Raw genomic sequence first — 8,983 nt, 5'->3', positions numbered from 1 at the left:
GAGGGAGCAGAGAGAGAGAGAGAGAGAGAGAGAGAGAGAATCTTAAGTAGATTCCACACTCATCATGGAGCCCAATGTGGGGCTCAATCCCATAACCCGGGGATTGTGACCTGAGCCATAACCAGGAGTCGGACATTCAACCAAGTCAGGTGACCCCAAGATTTTATTTAAATTCGTTAATTAATATATAATGTAACATTGGTTTCAGGATTAGAATTTAGTGATTCCTTAATGCCCATCACCCCTATAGCCCATATCCCCATCCACCTCCCTTCCAGCAACCCTCAGTTTGTCCTGTACAGTTAAGAGTATCTTATGGTTTGCCTCTTCTCTGTTTTTAAAGCAGAGATGGGGTCTTCTGTCCATTTCTTAATTGGATTATTTGTTCTTTGGATGTAGAATTTGATAAGTTCTTTATTGATTTTGGATACCAAGCCTTTATCAGATATGTCACTTGCAAATATCTTCTCCCATTCCTTAGGATGTCTTTTAATTTTGTTGATTATTTGTCTTGCTGTGCAGAAGCTTTTTATCTTGATGAGGTCCCAGTAGTTCGTTTTTATTCCTCTAGCTTCCGTCAACATGTCGAGTAAGAAGTTGTTCCAGCTGAGGTCAGAGAGTTTGCTGCTTATATTCTCCTCTGGGGTTTTGATAATTTCCTGTCTCACATTTAGGTCTTCCATCCATTTTGAATTTATTTTTGTGTATGGTGTAAGATAATGGCCAGTTTCATTCTTTTGCATGTTGTTCTCCAGTTTCCCAAAACCATTTGTTGGAGAGGCTGTCTTTTTTTCCACTGGATATTCTTTCCTGCCTTATCCAAGATTAGTTAACCATATAGTTGTGGGTCAATTTATGGGTTTTCTATTCTGTTCTACTGATCTATGTGTCTGAGTTTGTACCAGTACCATACTGTCTTGGTGACTACAGCTTTGTAACATAGCTTGAAGTCTGGAATCATGATGCCTCCAGCTTTGGTTTTCTTTTTGAGGATTGCTTTGGCTATTCAGGGTCTTTGGGGGTTTCATACAAATTGTAGGATTGTTTGTTTTAGCTCTGTGAAAAATGTTGGTAATATTTTGATAAAGATTGCATTGAATGTGTAAATTGTTTTGGGTAGTATCAACATTTTAGCACTGTTTGTTCTTCTAATCCATTGGCATGGAATTTTGTTTCCCATTTCTTTGTATCCTTTTCAATTTCTTTCATCAGTGTTTTATAGTTTTCAGAGTACAGATATTTTACCTCTTTGGTTAGGCTTATTCCTAGGAATCTTATTGTGCAATTGTAAATGGGATCAATTCTTGATTTCTTTTTCTGCTGCTTTATAATTGGTGTATAGAAATGCAACAGATTTCTGTACATTGATTTGATATCCTACACCTTTCATGAATTCATGTATTGGTTCTAGCAATTTTTTGATGGAGTCTTTTTGGTTTTCTACAAAGAATATCATATTGTCTGCAAACAGTGAATGTTTGAGTTCTGTCTTGCTAATTTGGATGACTTTTATTTCTTTTTGTTGTCTGATTGCTGAGGCTAATACTTCCAGTACTATGTTAAATAGCAATGATGAGAGTGGACATCCCTGTGTTTTTCCTAATTGTAGAGGAAAAACTTAGTGTTTCTCCATCGAGGATGATATTAGCTGTGCGTCTTTCATATACGGCTTTTATGATGTTGAGGCAAATTATATCAATCCTTACTTTGTTGAGGGTTTTTATCAAGAATAAATGCTGTACTTTGTTAAATGCTTTTTTGCATTTATGGAGAGGATCATATGGTTCTTTTCCTTTCTTTTATTAATGCCATATATCATGTTGATTGATTGTGAATAATGTACCACATCTGCAGACCAGGGATAAATCCCACTTAAATCATGGTGAATAATTCTTTATTGTACTGTTGGATTTGATTTGCTAGTATCTTGTTGAGAATTTTTGCATTGATGTTCATCAGGGATATTGGCATGTAATTGTGCTTTTTAGTGGGGTCTTCATCCTGTTTTGGAATTAAGGTAATGTTGGCTTCAGGGGCGCCTGGGTGGCTCAGTCGGTTAAGCGGCCAACTTCAGCTCAGGTCCGTGAGTTCGAGCCCCGCGTCGGGCTCTGTGCTCACAGCTCAGAGCCTGGAGCCTGTTTCAGATTCTGTGTCTCCCTCTCTCTGACCCTCCCCCGTTCATGCTCTGTCTCTCTCTGTCTCAAAAATAAATAAACGTTAAAAAAAATTTAAAAAAAAAGGTAATGTTGGCTTCATAGAATGAGTTTGGAATTTTCCTTCCATTTCTATTATATATATATATATATATACACACACACACACACACACACACACATATATTGTATATGTTAAATATATGTGTTATATTCAACACATATATATATGTATATATATACACGTATATATATACATATATACATATATGTATACGTGTGTGTGTATATATATATATATATATATATATATATATATATATATATAACAGTTTGAGAAGAATAAGTATTAACTGTTTCTTAAATGTCTGGTAGAATTCCCCTGGGAAGCCATCTGGCCCTGGACTTCTGTTCACTGGGAGATTTTTGATGACTAATTCAATTTCTTTGTGTTTATGAGTCTGTTCAAATATTCTATTTCTTCCTGTTTCAGTTTTGGTAATGTGTATGTTTCTAGGAATTTATCCATTTCTTCCAGATTTCCCAGTTTTTTGGCATATAATTTTTCATAATATTCTCCTATAATTGATTGTATTTCTGTGGTGTTGGTTGTGATCTTTCCTCTTTCATTCGTGATTTTATTTATTTGGATCCTTTCTCTTTTTGAGAAGTCTGGCTACAGGTTTATCAATTTTATTAATTCTTTCAAAGAATCAGTTCTTATTTTCATTGATCTGTTCTTCTGTGGGTATTTTTGTTTGTTTCTATATCATTTATTTATTCCCTAATCTTTATTATTTCCCTTCTTCTGCGTTTTAGGCTTTATTTGGTGTTCCTTTCCTAGGTCCTTTAGGTGTAAGATTAGATTGCATATTTGAGATGCTTCTTGCTTCTCAAGGTAGGCCTGAATTAATGTATTTTCTTCTTATTTGGACTGTCATGTTTTCATTTTCATTTGCTTCCATGTATTTTTTTTTTTTTTAATTTCCTGGCTAACCCATTCATTCTTTAGTAGGATGTTCTTTAATCTCCATGTATTTGTGGTCTTTTCAAAAATGTTTAATGTTTTTTTAATGTTTATTTAATTTTGAGAGAGAGAGAGTGAGTGAGTGAGCGAGCAGAAGTGGAGGAGGGGCAGAGAGAGAGAGAGATACAGAATCTAAAGCAGGCTCCAGGCTCTGAGCTGTCAGCACAGAGCCTGACGCGGGGCTTGAACCCATGTACTGTGAGATCATGACCTGAGCCGAAGTTGGACACTCAACTGACTGAGCCACCCACGTGCCCCTCAAATTTTTTTTCTTGTGGTTTACTTCAAGTTTCATAGCACTGTGGTCTGATAATATGCATGGTATGATTTCAATCTTTTTGTTTCTGTTGAGGGCTGATTTGTGACCCAGAATGTGATCTATTCTGGAAAATGTTCCATGAACACTAAAAACACATCTCATCCTGCTGCTCTAGGATGAGATGCTCTGAATATATTTGTTAAGTCCATCTGGTCTAGTGTGTCATTGAAGGCTATTGTTTCCTTGTTGATTTTCTGCTTAGATGATCTGTCCATTGATGCAAGTGGGGTGTTAAAGTCCCATACTATTATTTTATTATTATCAATGAGTTTCTTCACATTTGTGATTGATTTACATGTTTGGGTACCTTCAATTTGGGGCATATTTATAATTGTTAGATTTTCTTCATGGATAGACCACTTAATTATGATATAATACCCTTCTTCAACTCTTGTTACAGTCTTTGTTTTAAAATCTAGCTTGTGTGATAAAAGTATGGCTATTCTGGCTTTCTTTTGGCATCCATTAACATGATAGATGGATTTTCATCCCCTCATTTTCAGTCTGCTTGTGTCTTTAGGTCTAAATGAGTCTCTTGTAGGCAGCATATAGATGGATCTTGTTTTTTTTAATCCATGCTGGCACCCTATATCTTTTGATGGGAGAATTTAGTCTATTTACATTCAGAATGATTATTGGAAGATATGAATTTAGTGCCATTGTATTACCTTTTGTGTTGGTGTTTCTGATGGTGTTTTCTGGTCCTTTCTAGTCTTTGTTGCTTTGGGTCTTTTTTTCTCTCCACTTAATGAGTCCCCCTCAAATTTTGTGGAGGGCTTGTTTAATGGTCATAAGCCCCTTTATTTGTTGTTTGTTTGGGGAACTCTTTATCTTTCCTTCTATTCTGAGTGACAGTCTTGATGGATAAAGAATTCTTGGCTACATATTTTTTCCCATTCAGCATGTTGAATACATCCTGGCACTCCTTTCTGTCCTGCCAAGTTTCTGTGGAAAGATCTGCTATAAACTTGATCTGTCTTCCCTTGTAGGTTAGGGACATTTTTTTTTTCTCTTGCTGCTTTCAGGACTCTTTCCTTGTTGGTGTATTTTGTGATTTTGACTATGCTATCCCCGTGTGACCCAGGGTATCCTCAGACTATGCTGGCCATTCCTAGGTCTCTGCACTCCTTTCCTACTGGAGTACGACCACACCTGCCAGGCACTACCCTGGCAATGGCACAGACCTCAAATACTTCAGACTTTGTGCTCCACTGTTTATAAAAACTTGTGGTATTAAGCCCTTCTCCTTTTCCTACTCAGTGGTTTGGGGGGGAAAATTTTTCTTGTGCAATCCCCTGCATGTGTTTTTACTCTTTCTCTCTCTATCTTTCCTTCTTGCTCCTTTCTCCATGATCAGACAACCCGCCCCTCCACAGTGCCCATAGCAATTTTCCCCCAAATCAACTCTCTGCAACTCCTACCTTCCATCATATGGCAGTGTTTTTGTGTTTTGTGTACTTTTTTAAATCACTAGTTATGCAGTTTTTTCTCTCTGACATTGGATTGATTACTTGGGTGTTCAGAATTATTTGATAACATATAACTGGGCTTGAGGACCGAGGCAAGCCTAGGATCCCTGTACTCTCCTGCCATCTTAACCTCCTCCATGGCCCTGCTTCTCCTTTTGGCCTCTGATGACCTATATTCTATTTCCACACACTGTCTCTTCCCCAGATGTTTCTGAGATTATAGCCATCTTGTAGCTTTTACAAACAGTGCCCTTCACTTTTCCTGATTGCATCCCAAGTTATGCAAAACAGAGATGAGTGTCTTGTGCCACTCCTTTGGATATACTCCAGACAAATTTGAACAGATGTGCACAATAATTTGCAAATATAGTTTTCTCTGCTGCCTCTGGTTCAAGGGGGATCTGGGAACTGGGCTGCCATCTGCTCAAGACCATGATCACCACTGCACTGGGAAGGAAGTGGTACAAGATGAGTAAAAATGCCACAAAAACGTTCCTACCATTTAAAAGGTAGCTTTTTTCAGGATTGCACATTTTCTTGCTGGCTTTGAAACTTTGTTTTCCAGAGATGCAGCAAAGTTTATGCAGACAACTTCTGTTTTTCTGTTTTGTTTTGTTTTGTTTGGGTTAAAAAAAATTTTTTTTTCTGTTTCTGTGGGAAGGGTGAGAGCTTAAGGTTTCCTAGACCAGCATTTTGCTGTTCTGAAAAATTTTATTATAACTAATGTTTAAACGTATGACACAGCATGTATCAAAAAAAACTTCTTGTATTTAAATGAGGTATATATAAATGAAACAGACAAAAATAAAAGGAAAACCTCTTTTTTTAATGCTACCTTATTCTCCAAGTGCTGAAAATAGGAAGAAAATATAGATCAGTGATGTTAAACTTTTCCAATATGTCACTGACAATTCTTTTTAAAAGTCATTAAAAATGAATTATTAGAAAAATAAAAAGACAAAATATAAACACTATTTTCTTAATGAGAGAAATAGATAAAAATTATTCTGTGATAGTTCTGTAGATGTTCCTAAAAGGTTCTTTCTCAATACTAATTAGTAACCTCTAGTTCTCAACCTGACCACTTTGTGTGGTCTAGGTTGATGATTATCTATCTGTCTTATGAATTAGAAAGACTCATGAGAACAAAGGAATAAATTGCTAAGGGAAAGGGTAAGGTTATTTTGACTGATATGAAAATTGTGTATACATGAAATCATCTAAAACATTGAAGACAGGGAATCATTTGGAAAAACATATTGCCCCAAATATGGTAAAAAGTTAATAACTACGTAATGATTTATAAAGAGTGCATACAAAAAGAGAAGTAAATCAGTAATATCTTAATAGCTAATTGAACAAAGACCCATACACCAATTATAAAATTAAAACTGGCAATGAAAGTGGAAAGCATGTGATTTCCTTTCAAGAGAAGAAAATATCAATCACGCTAAAGCCTGATACATTTTTTTGCTACAAAGTTATTTTTAAAATTGTCCTCATAATTTAGAAACTAGGTCAAAGGTTTATGCTGAAAGATAATTACTTGTTAGTCATAGGAGCAAAACAAGGCACGTTAAAAAAACAAACAAACAACTCTACATTTCTAAAGTGGAGTATTCAGTACGTTTTGACCGAAAGTGAGGTATGTGCCATAATGGTTAAGAGCTTGGGCTATGAAAGTGAACTATCGATAATGATTTCCACCTTTAACAAATACTACCTGTGTAACCTTGATCAAGTTAGTCTGTGCCTCTCTTTCTCATCTGTGCAGCAGTGATAATAGTTTTATTTTATAGGCTTGTAGTGAAGATCAGGGAGTGAACACATGTCAAACTTTGCTTGGCTCAGACACAGCCCTCGGCAACTAGTAACAATGATTATTATTAAACACCTCCAATTACACATAGGACAAGCCTGCAGGATTTGCCAAAGAGACCTGTTTAGAATCGTTCTTTACTCATTTTGACCGGAGTTTAAAAGAACTTACACCAGAGGCACACAGGATGAAGCAGGAAACATTTTTCTTGATCATGTTGTTTCATCTACATTCCTAGTTACTCATCTCTGAGCTTCATGCAACTATTACATTTCAGAACATCATGCCTCCAAGAATGCATTTTTCTATACTCTATACAGTAGGGGTCACGATGGTGACTCTTCTCACAGTAGGAGTCTTAGAGCTGGCTCTGGAACCTTCTAGCCAGAAACTGGGGATCTAAGTGAAGGCACTTAGGATTGCGAACTCTGCAAAGCTGGGTACCAGACATTGGACCATGAGGCCCTGTATTCTCTCAGGAACAGTGACGCCAGTTAAAAGATCACATCAGTGTTAGAGATTTGTTAGTGGCAATTACTGTCTCCTTAATACTTTAACAACATATCCCACATTTTCAGCTGTTAACCTGTTATTGTAAGAAAAAAACCCAGTAACAATGGTAATACAATCGCAAACTGAGGGAAATTTCCAAATGTGACTTTCTTCAAACCATGCTTTCATTTTTTAAAGAACTTTTATTTTTCATTATAATTGGGTAACATACAGTGCAATTTTGGTTCCAGGTGCACAATATACTGATTCAACATTTTCATGCAACACCCAATGCTCATCAGAAGTGCACTCCATGGGACGCCTGGGTGGCTCGGTTGGTTAAGCCTCCGACTTCGGCTCAGGTCATGATCTCAGGTTCGTGGGTTCCAGGCCCGTCGGGTTCTGTGATGACAGCTCAGAGCCTGGACCCTGCTTTAGATTCTGTGTCTCCCTCTCTCTCTGCTCCTCCCCGCTCATGCTCTGTCTCTCTTTCTCTCAAAAATAAATAAACATTAATTTTTTTTAAATAAAAAAAAGTGCACTCCTTAACCCCATTACTTATTTCACCCATCCCCCCCACCCACCTCCCTTCTGTTAACCAGCAGTATGTTTTCTATTGTTAAGAGTCTGTTACTTGATTTGACTCTCTTTCTTTCTCTCTTTTTTCCCCCCACATGCTCATTTGTTTTGTTTCTTACGTTTCACATATGAGTGAAATCATATGCTATTCATATTTCTCTGACTGACTTATTTTGGTTAGCATTATACCCTCTAGCTCCATCCACATTATTGTAAATGCAAGATTTCATTCTTTTATGAGTGAGTAATATTCATATATATATATATATATATATATATATATATATATACATACATATATCACATCCATTCATCCATTCATCTATTGATAGACATTTGGGCAGCTTCATAATTTGGCTATTGTAGACAATGCTACTCTAAACATCAGGGTTCATGTATCCTTTTGAATATGTCTTTTTGTATTCTGTAGGTAAATACCCAGTAGTATGATTGCTGGGTCATGGAATGGTTCGATTTTAAACATTTTGATAAACCTCCATACTGCTTTCCACAGTGGCTGCACTAGTTTGCATTCCCATCAATAGTGCACAAGGGTTCCCTTTTCTTCACATCCCTGCCAACGCCTGTGGTTTCTTGTGTTGTTGATTTTAGCCATTCTGACGGGTGTGAGATGATGTCTCATTATAGTTTTGATTTCTATTTCCCTGGTGATGAGTGATGTTAAGCATCTTTTCATGTGTCTGTTGGCCATCTGGATGTCTTCTTTGGAGAAATGTCTGTTCATGTCTTCTTCCCATTTTTTATTGGATTATTTGTTTTGAGGTGTTGAGTTATATCAGTTCTTTATACATATTGGATTATAAACTTCTCTTGGCTATATCATTTGAAAATATCTTCTCTCATTCAGTAGGTTGCCTTTTAGTTTTGTTGATTGTTTCCTTTGCTTTGTAGAAGCTTTTTATTTTGATGTATGCCAAATAATTTATTTTTGCTTTTGTTTCCCATTCCTAAGGAGACACATCTAGAAATAAATTGCTACAGCCAGTGTCAGAGAAATTACTGCTTGTGCTCTGTTCTAGGATTTTTATGGCTTCAGGTCTCACATTTAGGTGTTTAATTCATTTTGAATTTATTTTATTTTTGTGTATGGTATAAGAAAGTGGT

The sequence above is a fragment of the Panthera leo genome, chromosome A2, assembly GCF_018350215.1.
Source record: "Panthera leo isolate Ple1 chromosome A2, P.leo_Ple1_pat1.1, whole genome shotgun sequence".
NCBI classification, from domain to species: domain Eukaryota; kingdom Metazoa; phylum Chordata; class Mammalia; order Carnivora; family Felidae; genus Panthera; species Panthera leo.
The sequence above is the reverse complement of the archived record's forward strand: the minus strand, read 5'-3'. Positions refer to the sequence as shown.